At 37.9% G+C, this 17716-nt stretch overlaps 1 protein-coding gene and 1 long non-coding RNA gene across 4 annotated transcripts in view; one reads left to right on the top strand and one right to left on the bottom strand.

Annotated features, from left to right (window-relative positions):
• Positions 1-11871, top strand: part of LOC114096351 (uncharacterized) — a 251648-nt gene extending 239777 nt beyond the window's left edge. For 2 of the 3 annotated variants that reach the window (XR_011707977.1, XR_003583407.3), the window contains exons 2-4: positions 1060-1599; positions 11301-11403; positions 11562-11871. This is a non-coding gene — a long non-coding RNA (uncharacterized lncRNA). Of the gene's footprint in view, positions 1-1059; positions 1600-10020; positions 10102-11300; positions 11404-11561 lie in introns of all 3 variants that reach the window. The other variant, XR_011707978.1, reaches the window with a different exon arrangement.
• Positions 1-17716, bottom strand: part of Parm1 (prostate androgen-regulated mucin-like protein 1) — a 103724-nt gene that overhangs the window by 69578 nt on the left and 16430 nt on the right. The window lies entirely within an intron of this gene.

Below are 17716 nucleotides of genomic sequence, written 5' to 3'. Positions count from 1 at the left end.
GATATTTTAGTAATCTAATTTTCAAATGATACAATGTTCTTTTCTCTTAATTTTGTCTTGAGACAAATGTTTATAATTTTATTTGCTGTGGTTGGGGGAAAGCAAAGTTCAATGTCTAATTTCTCTGATATATTTAGATCTCTTTTCCACTGCTTTCCAGGAGACAAATAGAGAAACAGAAATGGGATCAAATTCTATAAATAAATTATAGTTGGCTTGTCCTTAAATATTATAAACTGCTGAAGTGAAATGAAGTCATAGACATACATTAATTTTATTTTGAAAGCTGGCTAAGAGATGGTGTTAAAATTAAAGAGCTTTGTAAGGAGAAAAATGAAAGGAGGGGAGAAAACCTATAGTACTTCAGAAATAATGAAACACCTATATTTTCTTGACAGTCTCTTCCAAGACAACAGAATTCTGTGTTTGGGGCTTTATCCTCTTAAGTAATTCACCAAAGCACTGGGGTAGTGGCTGACAATCTGTCCATATGTTGCTTGTTAATAATGGTTACATTTTGCCTGATATTCTGGCCACAGTTTCACCTTCTCCTTCTCCATATATTAAAGTAGCCCCTAGGGAAAAATCACAAGTTAAATAACAGTAGAACAAGAAGACCTCACAGGTAGACATGTATTTGGTTGGATTTTAAGACCTTCTTTCATGTCCCTTCAGAATATTTATGAAGTTGGAAGAGTCAGACTGTGTTAGAGTATGAATTTTTTTTTGAACTGAAACCGAGAGAGAGAGAGAGAGAGAGAGAGAGAGGTGTGTGTGTGTGTGTGTGGGGGGGAGAACCACCTTCAAATTTGATTTTTCAGCAGCCAATGTCAACCTATGCTGGCCTGCTGGCCCTCCCTAACAAGCCTTAATGCTCCTGGTGATACAATCCATCTCTTTGCAGACAGGATCCTAGGGTATCTCCACAGCCAAAGCTAGGCTCAGAAATGGGGCTATTATGCACATGCTTTTAGGTCAGAATACAGGGTGAAATCAAGACTGGTTCTGTTTGGAATTGCCTGACTGTTCTCATTTAATCTTTTTGGCTTTGCATGGCAGGCACTGCTCCAGGAATTACCCAAATGACAAACAACCCATGACATTCTGCCCCAAGAGAAATGCAAAGCAGAGACTGAATTGATCAATTTTTTTTAAGCTCTCCACACCTGGATATGTTAATTTGAATGGATGTATTAGACTGGCATAGAAGAAAATCAAAGTCCTCCTGTTGTTTATCTTCTTTACCTAAAGTGGCAGATTTATGAAGAATTTGTTTGTACTAAATATAAAATTCTTACATCTAGAAAGCATCTTTGGACTAGAAATATCAGCATCTTTCAAGGCTTTTGGCCCCAGGAGAGGACTACTTGGGGGATGCTAGGTACCAAGTCATCTGCAAAATCATATGCCTAATCCCAAAGTTTGCCGCCTCCAGGCCCCCAAACCAATCATTTTGGGAGGAAATTGACCAACCCTACAATCCCAATAGTCAAGATCTAGACTCTGGATGTGAAGTCACAGGTGGAATCTGCTTCCAGGCTGTATCATGCCAAGACTACGATTGCAACTAAATCATATGGAGAGGAGTCAAGCTATCAGGTAAATGCTGGTAGGCGCCACTCAAATTGGAGTCAGAGGGTATTAATGTGACTGACCATGAAATAGACTGTCTCTTCCACCCAAATTTAGTCAGGCTTCTCTCAGCCATCTTCTCAACTAGGCCTCTGCCTGGGGCCCTGTCCTGCTTGGCTCAAGTCTTATCATGAATTCTCCTAAGTCAGTTTAGTGAGAATCCCTCTCAAGTTTTTCTAGCAAATCGCACTCACCTCCTCTCCCCACCACCAGCTCCCTTTGCTGTGTAAGTCATTGGACTGCCTTGAAGAAAAATTCTGTTAAGTTGATTTGGCAAGAATCTTCCTAATCTTGATGTCAGCTCTCAGTGATTTTTCCATCCACGAACACACATATTGACTATAAATCCCCACTTTTCCTTATTGCTGTATCCAGAGTTACGCTTGCTCTTTTCCCTATTATGGTTACCTTGACACAATTGCAATAATCCTGAATAAAGTCTTCCTAATCATTTTAACAAATGTCAGAACAGCTCTATCTTTAACAATTATGACCTTGCTACAATAGCAAAGGTTCAAGGCACTTTGGTGACAATAAATGTCATTATCCACTAGCAGGGACCTTAATTTAAAATGTAAGCTATTTTTAAACTTTGATTATTTATTTTACTTATTTCTGCTACTAGTTTAACCAGGGGCCACATTGACTATTTAAAACTACTATAAGTTTTAAGGTTTTATTTATTTTATTGATATTGGGAATTGAACTCAGGAGTGCTTAACTACTGAACTACATCTCTAGAACTTTTTTATTTTTTAATTTTGAAATAGGGTCTTGCTAAACATCTTAGGACCTCACTAAATTTCTGAGGCTAGCCTTGAACTTGCACCCCTCTTGCCTCAGCCTCCCGAGTCTCTGGGATTGCAGTATGTGCCAGTATGCCTGGCTAAGTTTTGACCTATAAATGATCTATTTCTTTTGGAATAATCTTATATCTACAGAGAAGTTATAGCTATAATACAGAGAGTTACTGTTTTTTTCTCCATTGTTAATACCTTATTTTTCTCAAAACTAAAAAAAAAAAGTGGATTTTATTTGGACTTCATTAATTTTTCAACTATTCTCTTTCTGTTCTAAGATTCAATCTAGGTACCACATTGCATTCATCTGTCATGCCAGTCTCCTCTGGTCTGTGACAATTTTCTAATTTTTCCTTGTTTTTATCACTTGACAGTCCTGAGAATACTGGGAGGTATCTAGGAGAATGTCACCCAATATGGGATAGTTTGATGTCTTCTTAATTCGACTGGGTGTATAGTTTTTGGAAAGAACACTGTGGAAGTGCAGGGACCTTCTTATCACATGATCATGTTTCCGTGGTGACTTGTGATTGTTGTGCACATTGCAAATGTGGCAGACTCTGCTCACTAATCTCAGAGGCATGACTCCCCATATCCCATCACTGTCCAAAGTGAAACCCAGTACCCAAGGCATTAGGGAGGAATTTTACCAATAATTTCATGGTGGAAGGGAGGGGAGGGGAAGGAGGAAACAGTTACATTGCATGTATTATAACACAGATTAATGGAATTTCCTGTTAAAAGTTATTTCCCCTTTAAAAAAAAAAAAATCAGCCTTTGTATTCTCCACTCGCCTAGCTTCTAAAATCCACCATCTCCAAACCACAGGCACCTCATTACCTAACCTCCCAACTCTTTTTTGCACCTGCACAACAATTATCCAGTTCAAAAAGGCCCTTCTAAAATCATCTACCCAGAAGGCACATAGGGACAGTAAACAAGAAATATTCTTTCAATCATAAAAAAACTTATTTATTTAACATAAAGTGAGGTTTATTTTTAAAAAAAGTTTTGTACCCACAATATGTTAGTGAGAAGTGACTCTGAGATGGTGTCCACTCATCCAAAATGAACTAGAGGGTTGAGGCCAATTGTTTTTCTCCTAGTTTCTGAGTAGTGGAATTGGTAAGAGCTTACTTTGTCCAAATGTTTAGCATTGTACATTCTTTTTTTTTTTTTAATAGACACATTTGTTAAGTGTAGGTAATCACAAATTCACTAATAACTTTGCTTTAGCTGTTTGCCACTTATTCCTTATCTGTGTGTCCTAAGTTGTCTTTAGTCAAGACCACCCCTAGACTTCTCAGAGAAGTAGAGTTAACCTAGAATTCTCAGAAGAAAAGCCAAGGTATTCATTCACTCACTCAACTAAAAATAATTCCTTGTATTTAGCTCTAAGTAGCTAGTTTCTGTCCATTAATAGTTATTCTCTTATTGAATTATATTTTAATTGAACCAGTATTTACTAAGTTCTACTAAGTATCTGGGACTGAACAAGATCCTAGGGATAGGGTAGTAAATGAAACAGACCCAATCTCTACTCTCATAGAATCTGTAGTCTAAGTAGGAGATAGATGGATACTAAACACTGAATTATAAAGTATCATCACCCACTGTGATGAAAGTCATAAAGAAAACATGAAAGAAGAATTCAGTGAGTCTATTTGTGTGTGTGTGTGTGTGTGTGTGTGTGTGTGTGTGTGTGTTTTGTGGGGTAGGAGGAAACTGATTTTCTTGAGTGGGGTTAGGGAATACTTATCCCAGGAACAATATTTGCAAGAGACCTGAAGAATAAATAACAGCTTAACTAGCCAACAAAGAAAGTGAAAGCAAGGCCTCCTTGAATATTCTGGGAACAACAGACCACAGCAGGTTTGGTGTGGAGAGACTGAAGTGACCTCAGCAATTATGCAGGGCCAGGTTAATATCAAGTTCAAGATGGTGAATGTCGTCCTTCATGCAGGGCACAGTGGGAAGTGTTCAGGAAAGCAAAAGTTAAGTACTTCCTTGATGTCATAGAATAGTGCTGTTTGTACTATGAACAAAATGCTAACTGACTTGTCCCTACTTCCCCTAGCCACCAATCCTTGCTCCTTCTACACCAATACCTCTGTTGAGGAAAGGAGGGGAATGAGGCAGCAAATCTGAAGTACCTACTCAAAGTCCCTGACACCACCTGCCACATCTTAACTAGGGTCTTTTGTAACTAACGGTTGAGATTTCTATCTGCAGAAGGAAACAAATACATTTATGTAGATTAGATACAACAATAGTGCCATCAGCACCTCTGCCTCTTAGTTCAAGGATAATTAACTACATGGGATGCTTCGAAGACTTATGTTTGTATTTGGTTACCTCTCTGTCTCTGTCTCTATTTTTGGTGGAAAGATATACTATATATATATATATATAAAATATACTTTGGGGAAATAAAAAACATTTAAATATATATGTATACACACACATAGTATGTATGTATACATACATACTATAAGATTTGCCAATTTAGCCATTTATAAGTGTGAAATTTGGTAATAATATTTATATTCACAATGCTGTTCTACCATCGCCACTATTTCCATAATTTTTCACCTCTCCAAATAGAAATTCTGAACCCAGTAAGCAATCACTCACATCCCCTGGCAATAACAAATCCGCTTTCTGCCTTTATGGATTTGACTACCCCAGATACCTTTTATAGGAGGAATCATTCAGTATTTGTCTTTTTGTGGCTGACTTAATTATAGACACCTCTGTTCTCTTCTCGGGACCACTTGCTTGGAATATCTTTTCCCATTCTTTCATGTTCAATCTATTTGTGTCTTTAATAAATCTAAAGTAAGTGTCTTTGTAGTTAGCATATAGTTGAATCATTTTTCAAAGTCCATTCTTTCAATCTCTGTCTTTTGTTTGGAAAGTTTAATCCATTTACATTTAAAGTAATTACTAGTAAAGGGTCCTTTACTTCTGTCATTTTGCTTTTTTTAAAAAAAATATTTATTTTTTAGGTGTAGATGGACACAACACAATGCCTTTATTTTTATGTGGTGCTGAGGATTGAACCCAGGTCCCACCCGTGCTAGGCGAGCGCTCTACCGCTGAGCCACAATCCCAGCCCCTCATTTTGCTTTTTCTTTTCTATATGCTTTAGAGCTTTTTGTCCCTTATTTCCTGCATTATAGTTTTCTTTTATGTTATTTGATTTTTTATTTTTGTCCCCAGTTATTTAGTTCCTTTAATGAGGTACCACCTCCCAGTAGCCCACTCAGCCATCAAAGGATTAATCCACAGACGAGATCAGAGGCTTCATGATCTAATCACTTCCCAAAATTGACTTTCAGGACATTCCAGATCCAAACTACAACAGTGTCCCAAAGCAAAACTAACAACTTTATACACAAATCTCTTAAATATGTAGAGGACTAAATGTGAAGTTACAAGCCAAAGTTACAAGAATATTAGCTGCTATTCTCTGGATGTTGAATGTTGCCCAAAGTGCAAGATGTTAAAGGGTTGGTCCCCAGGGTTGTGATTTTGGGAGGTTTGTGTAATTTTAGAAGGTAGGGCTTTATAAGAGATATTTAGGTTACTAGGAGTGTGTCCTTAAAGGGGACTATAGGATTTCCCCTCTTCCTCCCTCTCTTTCTGCTTCCTGGGTTATGATGCAAGCAGTTTGCTTTGGCACATGATCCTACCATGATATGCTGCCTTTACCAGAGACCCAAAGCAAAGGGGCACTTATTTTGAACTGAAATCTCCAGAACTGTGAGATCAAATCAACCTTTCCTTGCTGAAAGTTAATTGCCTCAAGAATTTCATTATAGTGATGAAAAACTGACTAATACATAATAATATTAATATTTAAAAATTAGTATTTTTAAGTCTCTTAAATAATGTAGAATGCAAAAAGTAAAGTTAAAATCAAAGTTAATATGATACTAACTTTTAAATTGTCCATGTATTTATCTATACTGGGATCTTTATCTCTTCATATGGTTTCAAGTTACTATCCCTTTCATTTCAGCTCAGAGAACTCTCAGTACTCAGAGTAGATTTAATGAACTTCCTTGTTAGAGTCTGTAAACAAGTCAGGATGGTGCCTGGCATTTTGCCAGAGGGAGTGGTTTGTGAAGTACCGCCAGCGAGCCATTAAGTGTGGAGATTCCTTATTGGTTGACTGCTGTATCTAGTTTATGTTAATTAAGCTGTGTGGAATGTATAAATACCCCTCCTGTCCTACAATAAACGGCTCCCACTCCTGCTGTATCAATGTACACAAGTTGTTCCTCAACACCCCCACCCCCCCCCCCGCCCCCGGCTAGTTTGCTGCAGCCGGACTGCAGCACTTCCTCAGATTTTTGTTTATTTGGGAATGTCTTAATTTCTGCTTCATTTTGGAGGTTTAGTTTTTCTGCATATAATCTTTTGTTTGTTTTTGTTTTTCTTTCAGCACTCTGTATATATCAGACCACTGCCTTCTGATCTCCAAATTTTCTGATGAAAATCTTATGACATTCCCTGCATGTAATGAGACACTTCTCTCATTGCTTTTAAGATTCTCTTATCTTTGTCGCTTACAGTTTAATTACAATCTTTTTTTTTTTTTGGTGTGGGCTTCTCTTGAGTTCATCCTACTTGGAGTTCAGTGAGGTTCTTGAATGTTTATGTTCATATTTTTTCATCAAATTTGGGTAGTTTGGGGCCATTACTTTCTTGAATAATATCTTTTTTCATCTTTGTCTCCCATCTCCTCCGGAGACTCCCATAATATGTATGTTGGTCTACTAGATGGAGGTCTCACAAATCCATTATACTCTCTGCTTTTCTTCAGTATTTTTCTATCTTTCTCAGCTTGAATAATTTCTATTGTTTGAACTTCAAGGTCACTGATTCTTTCTTCATTATGCCTTAAACTGCCTTTGAATCCCTGAAGTTTTCACTTCGATTATCTTCTTTTCAGCTCCAAACTTTTTGTTTATTTTTAGGCTTTCTTTCTCTTTATTGCTATTATCATTTTGCTCATACTTTATTTCTTTGACTTTCTCCACATCTTCCTTAGTTCATTGAGCATCATTAAGATTGTCATTTTAAAGTCTTTGTCTAATAAAGCCTTTATCAGGTCTTTTTTCAGGGACAGTTTCTGTTGTTTTATTTTTCCTTTGACTATGACATATTTTCCTGTTTCTTTGTATGTCTTGTGACCTTTATTTTACTGTTGTTGAAAACTGTATATTCAAATCTAGGAATGTAACAATTTTGGAGATTAGAGCTTTCCCTTCTTCAGGTTTACTAATTTTTAATTTTGATTTTAGATACTGTAGACCATATCCATGGTGGTGGTAACAAGCACAAGGTCTCCTCAGGTCTTTTATAAGCCTGTGCCTTTTCCTGAGCATGTGCTGTGACTTTCTAAAATACCTGCATATATGTGGTAGCTTTTATTTTTTTCTTGGAATCCATTCTACTGCTAAGCTGTTGCCTCAACCCTATGTGATTGCTTTTAAATGTTTCATATTCTCTAGATGTTTGCCTCCTGTAAGGGGGAAGGAGAAAATGAATGGGAGTGGGAGGGAGGCAGAAAAAAATAAGACAAAAATTTTGCTGGCCTGTTGGCTACTCTGGAAGTTACCTTGGTCAATGGGGAAGGGGCCTGAAACAGTGAGAAGAGGTGCAATAATAGTTCCTCCACCATATGTCCTCACTTCCAAGAAGCAGCAACCTGTAATAAGGAGATAGATCCCCAAGTTTTTGGAGGACAGATTCATTTTTTGTTCATCCTAGCTCCCATGACCTGCCTGCAAGTTACTGCTGAGTAGCTACTACCCATAATAGAAGCTGTGAGCTGAAATTAAAATTTATCACAATTTTTCATTCAATCCTTTCCCTGGAAGTTGTAATCCTTCTAGAAGATTCCAGCATTCAAAAGTAGTTAAGTCAGAGAGATTCTTCCAGTGTAATTATTTTCTAGATGGGGATACAGATTCCTGGTGTTTCCTATTCCACCATCTTCCCCCCAACTCCTGATCATCCTTTCTTGACCACTGACTTTGCTAAATGACTTGATAACCTCAGTTTTCTAATAATGAACAATTTGTACTCATGTTTTATAAATTATTTAAGATCTATATTTTTGCTGACATGCATTTAGCACTCAGGTACAGTAATAAAAATTAATAATAGCCCAACAGTAGCAAAAACATGAACTAGTTATGAAAACAATAGTATTGGGTATTTCATACTAAATGAGCTGCTACCAATACATAGTGTTCCTATTAGCACTTGTCAAAACAAGGAACTAAATATCTGTCAGTGAGTTATGAATTATTCCATATCTACAGGGTGCAGCTTGTGTATTATATTAGAAAAAAAGGAACAGAAATGTGCTCAGTGGAGGAAGGAGAGGTGGCTGAGAGGGATGTCAGAGGACATTATGCTTGGGCAATAGGCACCTTCTAAAGTGGAAAAATCACAATTTAATCAGATCTCATTATAATAAGAGCCAGTAGAGCTGCTGGAGTCTAGGACTAGGTCTGTCGTTAACTAATTATGTGAACTGGGCAAGTCAATTTCCCTCCCTGACCCTCCATTTTCATATTTGTAGACTTGTTTTAGGAGGAGAGGATAAGAGCTTTGTTTCAATCTCTAATGTCTTTTACAAGTAAAATATTTAATGAGTTCATGACTCTAGACCTCCACTGTCTTAATAGAGTAGTAATTAGAGCACATGTGGCTATTTAACTTCGACAAAATGAAAATTTAAGTTCCTTGGGTACACTAGTCACATTTCAAAAGCTCAGTAGCCAGACTGAGCTGGACAACACACAGAGAAAAAACTTCCAACATAATAGAAAGTTTAATTGGCCATCCCCGGTTTAGATCTTTCTTCAAAAAGACCCTTGAGAAGTCTAATGTGAATATCATTTAAGTTCTTATGCAATATTGTTGATTTTATTCTAAAAGTAACAATTGCTCTTATGGATACTACTGAGAGGTGACGTCTATTGAGCATGATTGCCTGTGAGAATTTTTTAAAGGCCATTTTGACTTAATCCTCACAACCAGTCTATGAGATCGGAATGGCACTATGCCCATCTTATAAAGGAGGGAAGCAAGATTCATAGTGTCTGAGTTGTTCAGAGCCACACCATAGAAGTGGCAGAACTAGGGATTGAGCCCACGTGACTGTCCTAATCCAGATCCCACACGTTTTACTCTGGCCCCCGGCTTGGTCTCTGATCCCACTGTCTTATGGTCATGGCTTACAAGTTCCTCACAATACCCCTTGTGGATATTGATCCTGTATACATGTTTTCTTTAGAATGCACACCCTATTCTCCTTTTCTTTGCTTGTCAACTTCTTATTTATCCTGTAAAAACTGACTATCTTCTCTATCAGGCAAAATAGTTACCTAGTCTGTTTTGGGGCTTCTGCCACACTCCACTCACACCTCAAATACAAAGCCTACTAGAATGCATTATGGTATCTGTTTACAGGTCTAGTCTTCTATCAGACTGTTTTCTTCAAGATGAAGCAAGTGCCTAATTTGTGTGTGTGTGTGTGTGTGTGTGTGTGTGTGTCTATCCCCAGTTCGTAGAAGGTTCTGAGTCAATGAAAGCACAATGGAATATTACTCAGCAATAAAAGAGAATAAAATCATGGAATTTGCAGGTAAATGGATGGAGTTGGAGAAGATAATGCTAACTGAAGTTATCCAATCCCCAAAAAACAAATGCTGAATGTTTTCTCTGATATAAGGAGTCTGATTCATAGTGGGTTTGGGAGAGGGAGCATGGGAGGATTAAAGGAACTCTAGATAGGGCAGAGGGGTGGGAGGGGAAGGGAAGGGGCAGGGGGTTAGCAATGATGGTGGAATGTGATAGTCATCATTATCCAAAATACATATATGAAGACATGAATTGGTGTGAACATACTTTATATACAAAAATTGTGCTCTATATGTGTAATAAGAATTATAATGCATTCCACTGTCATGTAATTAAAAAATAAAAATCAATTAAAAAATATTTTTCTAAGATGAAGAGTCATCACTCTTTGCAACCACTAGAGCTCATCAATATGCTTTCTATTGTTCTTGGAATGCCCACTTTAGATTCCATTCATTACCTGCAAGCAGAGGGCTCCAGTACCTTTAAGAGCAAAGTAAAACAAACAACAACAACAAACAAAATATTTCTCAGATGAAATAGTTCTTCCTAAGCATCTCTCCAAGCAGTCTATCACCTCCTACTGCTGCCTACTTCTACCAATGCTGGTGACCTTCTGTCCACATTTTCTACCATGTACCAGGCTTTGACAACACTCTAGGCTACCTGCCTACAAAGACGGGGACTACTTGGAAATACACAGTTCTGCTGTCTTGCTTCCACTCCTCCCTAGAGCAACTGGACTGCAGCTGATTAATATAAATGCTATTTGCAGAGAGAGAGACTTGGGTGCACAGTTAAAAGACACCTGGCAGTCCCACACATTCTCCCAGGGAACAGCACCACCCTATTCTCCACCCTTCTCTTTGCAGCTCTTCACCCCAAACAGATAACGAAAGAACAAAATGTTACTCTGGCTTTCCCTGTCCTCAAGAATCATGGAGGCACTACTATTTTGAGCTATCTTTGTGCTTCTGCATTTTAGAGAAAGCTGAGGTAGGCTCAAATTTTAAAACAAAACAAAAACTCTCATCAACCTAGCAGACAAATCAAACAGCAAAATCAGAGCTATTACCAGAACAAAATGTAGGAAGAAAAATACCATTTATCAAAGATGCCCTGCATATCAGAATTATTCTGGGTAAATTAATCTCCTGTAATCCTATAATTCTAAAAGGTATGCTTAATCATCTCATTTTACAGATGGAGATACTGAAGCCCAGAAAATACCACTGAAAAATAGAACAAGCATGGACTTCATGGAAGAGAGATCTGAGTTCAGATTTGGGAGCCACTAGCTCTACTTGTAAGCTGCTAGGCAGGAGCTCTTAGGAGCAAGTAGTTGTACTTGCTGGTAGTGGGCTGTGTGTGTGGATGCGGGGGGCTGGTGCTCCTTGAAATGGCTGTTAACATTCCTTCAGTTTTTTTGTTTATTTGTTTGTTTGTTTTGTTTTTTAATTTCAGATAAGTCTCTCCAGAAAGAAGTAGCTAAAATCACACTTTGGAGTGAACTAGAGTAAGCTTTGCTCATTATAATCTCATTTTAATGCTAAATTCTCTGCCCAGGAACCATTCCGGTCCACCATTTCTGAACAAGCAATGAATGAAGAAGAACTGAGCAAGCTCAGGAGTGTGTCCATATCTGCATGTGAGGATGAATCTTTCTAGTATGAATATGTATGAGTCACCCCTCCTTATTTCTTTGTTCAGGGAGACTTTGTTTTGGGAGTGCTTTTGTTACTTGTTCTAGTAATAAATTTCTCTTCATTCTTTATTTCCTGGTTGTGTTTATTGGTTTACCCTTACCAAAGGGTGGACCTGTTGTGTTTGGTTGTTAGAGTCTGTAAACAAGTCAAGATGGTGCCTGGCATTTTGCAGAGGGAGTGGTTTGTGAAGTAACGCCAGCGAGCCATTAAGTGTGGAGATTCCTTATTGGTTGACTGCTGTATCTAGTTTATGTTAATTAATATAAGCTGTGTGTAATGTATATATATATATATATATATATATATATATATATATATATATATATATATATATACCCCTCTGGTCCTACAATAAACGGCTCCCACTCCAGCTGTATCAATCTACACAAGTTGCTCGTCACCCCCCGGTTATTTTGCTGCAGCCGGACTGCGGCATTTGGTTATAGCTTTGGACAAATTTTGAGCCTCATTAAATCTGTTTTGAAACTTAGAAATAGTAACAAATAATACCAACCTTCCAGGGCTGTTGTAGAGTCAAATATGAAAATGTCTGCAAAGTATCTAATATAAATGGTTGGCATCTTATTAGATTTAATAAATATTGGTTTCCTCTTACCTGTCTGTTACATATCAGAGTTATAATTCAAAAGCAGTGTCATGTACTCCCAAATCTAAGTTCTTTGCAGATTTGTAATAAGGACTTGTCTAAGCTGCTCCTCCATCACCGTGGTGATACAATCATACTGGCTGAAATTGAATGATTCCTTTATACTGGCAAACCACTATCTGTTATTTCATGTATCTATGCCCAGATATAAATCTCTTAGAAGTCAAACTCAAAATGCATAAATCATGCATTTCCCAGTGTACTTTAATGTACCTCGAGGGCAGACTGATCATAAAAACATCTTGCCAGACAATGTCATAGACCTATTTGGGAAAAAGGCTTGAAGTTGGCAAAATAATAGTGATGATGATGATGATGATGATGATGATAATTACTGTGCTCCAGCTTCTATGGCATTTGCAAAAAGCCAGTAAGATAGAGGGAGTAGCAATAGCTTTACTCGTCCTAAATCTTTTTTGCCATCCTCTTGTTTTGAATCAGGCTGCATTTTCTTCTGGAAAGAGAAAAGTGCAAGTCCACAATAAATATTCTTATAAAAAGTTGTAGGCTGCATTTCCAGCTGGGAGAGATTTCATTCTCAGTAGTTTTCTTGCTGGTCATAGGTATATTGTCTTTTGTTTGCTTGATATGGAGAAAGATTCCATACTTTAAAAAAAGTTTTCACCTTAGACTCTAGAGAATGCACTGTTTGTCTTACTATGGAATTTCTTTTGCAGATAGCTCTCACTGCAATACTTGAACCTAAAAAATGGTCTCAACAGGCAACATACCTCCCAGCCTGTGCACCCTTCCCCTATGCCTAATGTCCCAGAAACACTGTGGAGATAGTTGAGATGCGATGAACAAGTGCAAACTTGTAGTTATGGAGTCATCATTGAGTTCTAGTTCTGCCCTTTAATCTCTGACTGTGTATATGTCACCATAATTTGATGTCTCAATTTTTCTCATCTCTGCAATGGGAACATTAGCTGACTGCCAAAAGCTTTTGAGGACTGAATACCATGCTGCATCTAAAGCTTCTGAGGAAGCCACGGGTGTTCCATGAAAACAACAACAACAAAGACGTAATTAGAATCTAAAGAACAGGAACCTGAAGAACTCTATTCTCTGAGTATTATTTTCAATTAAAATTCAAACTTGCCAGTAGTCTTATTTCTTTGGATCAGTTCTTAGGGCGCCTAACCCTTAGAGGCCTCTGCTAATATAAACGGCTTCCAAAATACTAAGTTTTGTGAATTAAATTGCCTTTATTATAATCTACATAATGGACTGTAATGGAAAGCACACCAGACCAAGAAGCCAAAACACCCTGACTGCCTGCCATGCCCAGGGACACACCTCAGAGACTTTCTATGCTCCATTTCCTCATTTGTAACTTGAGAGGTCATTCTCTGCCTTCAAAGGTGACCTGAGGGCAAGATGAATGCATGTAAGAGCAACCTGTACAGGGAGCTACCGCACTGATTCAAGATTATTCAAGTACCAGAACATCCAGGGAGGCTTATGAATTTTCAAAGAAGGCCTAAATCATTTAATAGTCAAATTTAATCACAAATGGATGTTAGATGGTCTTAACCTACTGGGAGCACAGATCTCAGGTATTAAAGAAAATCCATGGATCTTCTCCCAAGGGGGAAAAACAATGCACATAAGTACATAAACATGATGTTTGATACAATTTCAGGAAATTCACAGACTTCCTGATACTCCTTGCTAGGTCACAGAAGGAACTTATCAGTGATCTTACCACAATGATTAAATATAGTTTTAAACTAGGTTTTATTTCCCATTTTCAAAATCTGCAACTTACATTATATAGAATAAGTAGTTATTTGGAATACTTCAGGTACCAGAATATTTCCATTTTCCATAATATAAACTGAATTTGTACACAAAATGATGCTGTTTAGCAAGAAAGTAGATTTAATTAATCTAGTGCTCCTCTGAAAACCACACTGTCCAAGGCTATTAAGGAAAATTTATCCATGTAGCATATATCTCAATTCTCAGATAAATTTTTTTGTTTAACAGTTAACAGAGTCTTCTGAATTTACATGGCTCCTAACTAGTTGCCTATGTTCTGGCAAATTCATTGTCACAAGAAAAACTAAGTGTTACTTAGGTCTGATGCTAAGGGAAAAAAGATGCATTTTTATCAAAATGAAATGAAGGAAATGCTTATCTGTATAAGCACACAGGAACCTGGATGATGAGGGACATCATTGCCATTACAGACGGGTTTTAGGACTTACTACCTTTCCTCTGTCATCACCACTAGGGGAAACTGCTCTCCTGCAGGGCAGCATTGGTGGGTGTCTTCTGACCATGACACTAGAAGGCACCATCAGCACCACAAAGTGAAAAGAAAGCGAGCAGGTAGAGGCACTGAGTGTACCGCAAGGTTGGAGCTACACATTGTGCTCTGTGTAATTTCAAAACACTAGCAGCATGTTTTTGTTTGGCATTATGAGTGGAACACAGGTCAAATTTATGTTGTTAAAAACCTTGTAGTTAATGCTCAGCAAAGAAAAACAGGCACACTTCCAAATATAAGCTGCCACTGCTGGAAAAGATTGACCAGAATAGACCCAGCTTAAGAAAGAACATAAACAATGACACTTTCACTAGCAAGTGAAGTGTCAAATGGCACATGCCAAACAACCATTCCCCTTCTGTTCCAGAGTTCTGTGCCTTCCCACTGTCCTAACATCCAAGTCAAGGAGAAATCAAATCTTGCCCCAGAACTCCTGACCCTTCACACATCATCTCAGAAGGCTTTTGGTTCTCCCTGGGAAGTTCCTGCTTCAATAGGAAATGTTCTTTTCCCACTAGTCTCGAGAATTTCTCATGATGCTGAGCCTTAGAGCTTCAGAGGATTACATTTCAGATTCACTCTCAGTTTTGGATTCACGTTCATGTCAAGTCTCAAGCTACAACCCATGCCACCCTGAAGGAGGTGGCCAGGCCAGCCACAGGAGCAACCCGGGCTGCCAAGAGAGACAGCTGCTCCGCCAGACGTGACCCACTTCCCTCCCTGTCCTGTCCAGCCCTTTGGGATGGGCCCAGCTGGTCCTCGGCTTCCCTCAGTCAGGTATCTCTGGAGAGGCCAAGGGGTTCTCAGATGTCAGTGGCAGCGGGGATTGCTTTTCAAACTTTAATGTTGCTTCCCACTTCTTTCATTCTGGAAGAATTATCATAAAGTACAATCTTCCATGGAAATGTTTGCTCATCCTAAGCATGTGCCCTGAACCAGATATACGAGCTGGTTGACTTGCTCACCCCTTACATAACCTCAGATTTCCCGATTAACTTCTTTAATCGTAATTGTTTTAGGAGGAAAAAAAGAAAGAAAGAAACAACCCTCAAAGCCTCTAAAACTCTCTATTCCTGGTCTCCTGGGCACCAACTTTGGGTCCCAGGCTGCTTTACCACATTGCTTTGGCAACACAATGACTCTCCCTGGGATTTTAAAATATAATGAAGCCGACTTTTTATCTCAGCATGAACTCAGTTCTCTTCAAGGAGCTTTGTTTATAGTATCAGAGCTTTAAATTGTTTTATCTTTTACAGAATAATTCAAATAAGTAAAGGTTTAGACAGCAGACCTCTCACTTTGTTTTTAGAATATTTCTCTTACCTATATAAGCAAACTCTCTAAGTAATGAAGCCTCCTATGAGTGACATTATATTTTTTAGAGTTTCAAATGCTGATTTTCACTCTGACTTAAAAGAAAATCTAAGAGAACATCAAATAGATAGCTACAGAACCAAAAAAAAAATGCTCATGTTCACCTAATACACATCTTAGTTATTCAATCAGAAGAAATTGATGGATATCATTATGGCTCTTAAATATATAAAATATTCCACATGTTTTGGGGGAGGAAAATAAATTTTTTATAGTATCGAAAATGTCTGAATCCATTATATATTAATATTCCCTTAAAAATTCTAATGTAAACTTGATGTCTCCATTTTAAAATTCTTCTAATTATTTTAGTAAGGTGGGAAAAAATGCATTCTACTCATCACACACACACACACTTCACACCAGCAAACAGAAAGCCACTGTTCTAGAATGTCACAATATATACATTTTGTCACAATGAAAGATTATGGATTATGTTCCCTCATCTAATAATACATTACATAGGACAATAGTAACAAAAAGATCCTTTTTTAAAAGTGGATCCTTCCCCATACCAACAGAGGAAATGTTCCGTTTCTATATTGCTACTACCTAAACTAAAACAGAGAAGAAGGCTAGTTTCATTGCCTATATCTTTAAACTTTACCATATTCTATACACTTCCTAATTCAATGCAGGCACAGTTTTGTTTTTGTTTGTTTTTTTGGTACTGGTGTGATTGAACCCAGGGGCCCTTAACCATTGGGTCACATTCCTGGCCCTTTTTAGTTTTTATTTTGAGGCAAGGTCACACTAAGTTACTTAGGGCCTTGGTAAGTTGCTAAGGCTGGCTTTTAATTTGTGATCCTCCTGCCTCAGTCTCTGGAGCTGCTGGGATCACAGCCATGTGCCACCTTGCCCAGCCAGGCAGTTTTGTAAGCAACAACATAGTATTAAATGTGGCAGAGAAGAATTGAAATGGTGCTCAAAATTTGCCATATGCATCCAAAATAGTATTCAGGCTGCCACTAACCTTCCTCAAATCAGAATGTTCTTGAATCCTCTAGAGGCCTCTCACATTTGGCAGGCTGGCAGGGTAACCAGAGCTGTCATTGCTTAGTATAATCCACTCTGCTAGAGCTCTAAGGAGGGACATTAAACCCCTCATTAGTTTAGGTTATTGGTTTTCAATGAGTCTGATATTTTCAAAGTGTTTGAAAGTATTTCCTCCCTCCTTTTCTTCTTTCTTTCCTTTTTTTCCCTCTGCTTTTTTTTTTTTTTTAAATTTGTGCCTGCAGGGTGCTACAGTTATTTAATGATCAGTTATTTAATGATCAGAAATCCATGATGGTTGGAGAAATATTGCGCTTCAAATGCCTGCAGAACTCAAGTTGAGAAATATCTCGTTTAAATAGTATTAAATCAGCCTTCTACCATCAAGAACAACAAAGAAGTAAACGAAGAAATAAAAGTACTTCAAGCCATAGCAACTGCTCTCTTGAGTAGAACTGATTAACACTTGATTAAGTTATCAGCTATTTTTTACTTGTGGGGAGGGTCTTTCATGAACATGGTTAGTTGTAAAAATAATGTAACTGTTATAGGTTGAACTGTGTTCCCCGAAAAGATATGTGAAGCCCTAAGCCCTAATAGTTGT

Source organism: Marmota flaviventris, chromosome 7 (assembly GCF_047511675.1).
Source record: "Marmota flaviventris isolate mMarFla1 chromosome 7, mMarFla1.hap1, whole genome shotgun sequence".
NCBI classification, from domain to species: Eukaryota; Metazoa; Chordata; class Mammalia; order Rodentia; family Sciuridae; genus Marmota; species Marmota flaviventris.
This window is presented reverse-complemented; position numbering and strand designations above follow the sequence as displayed.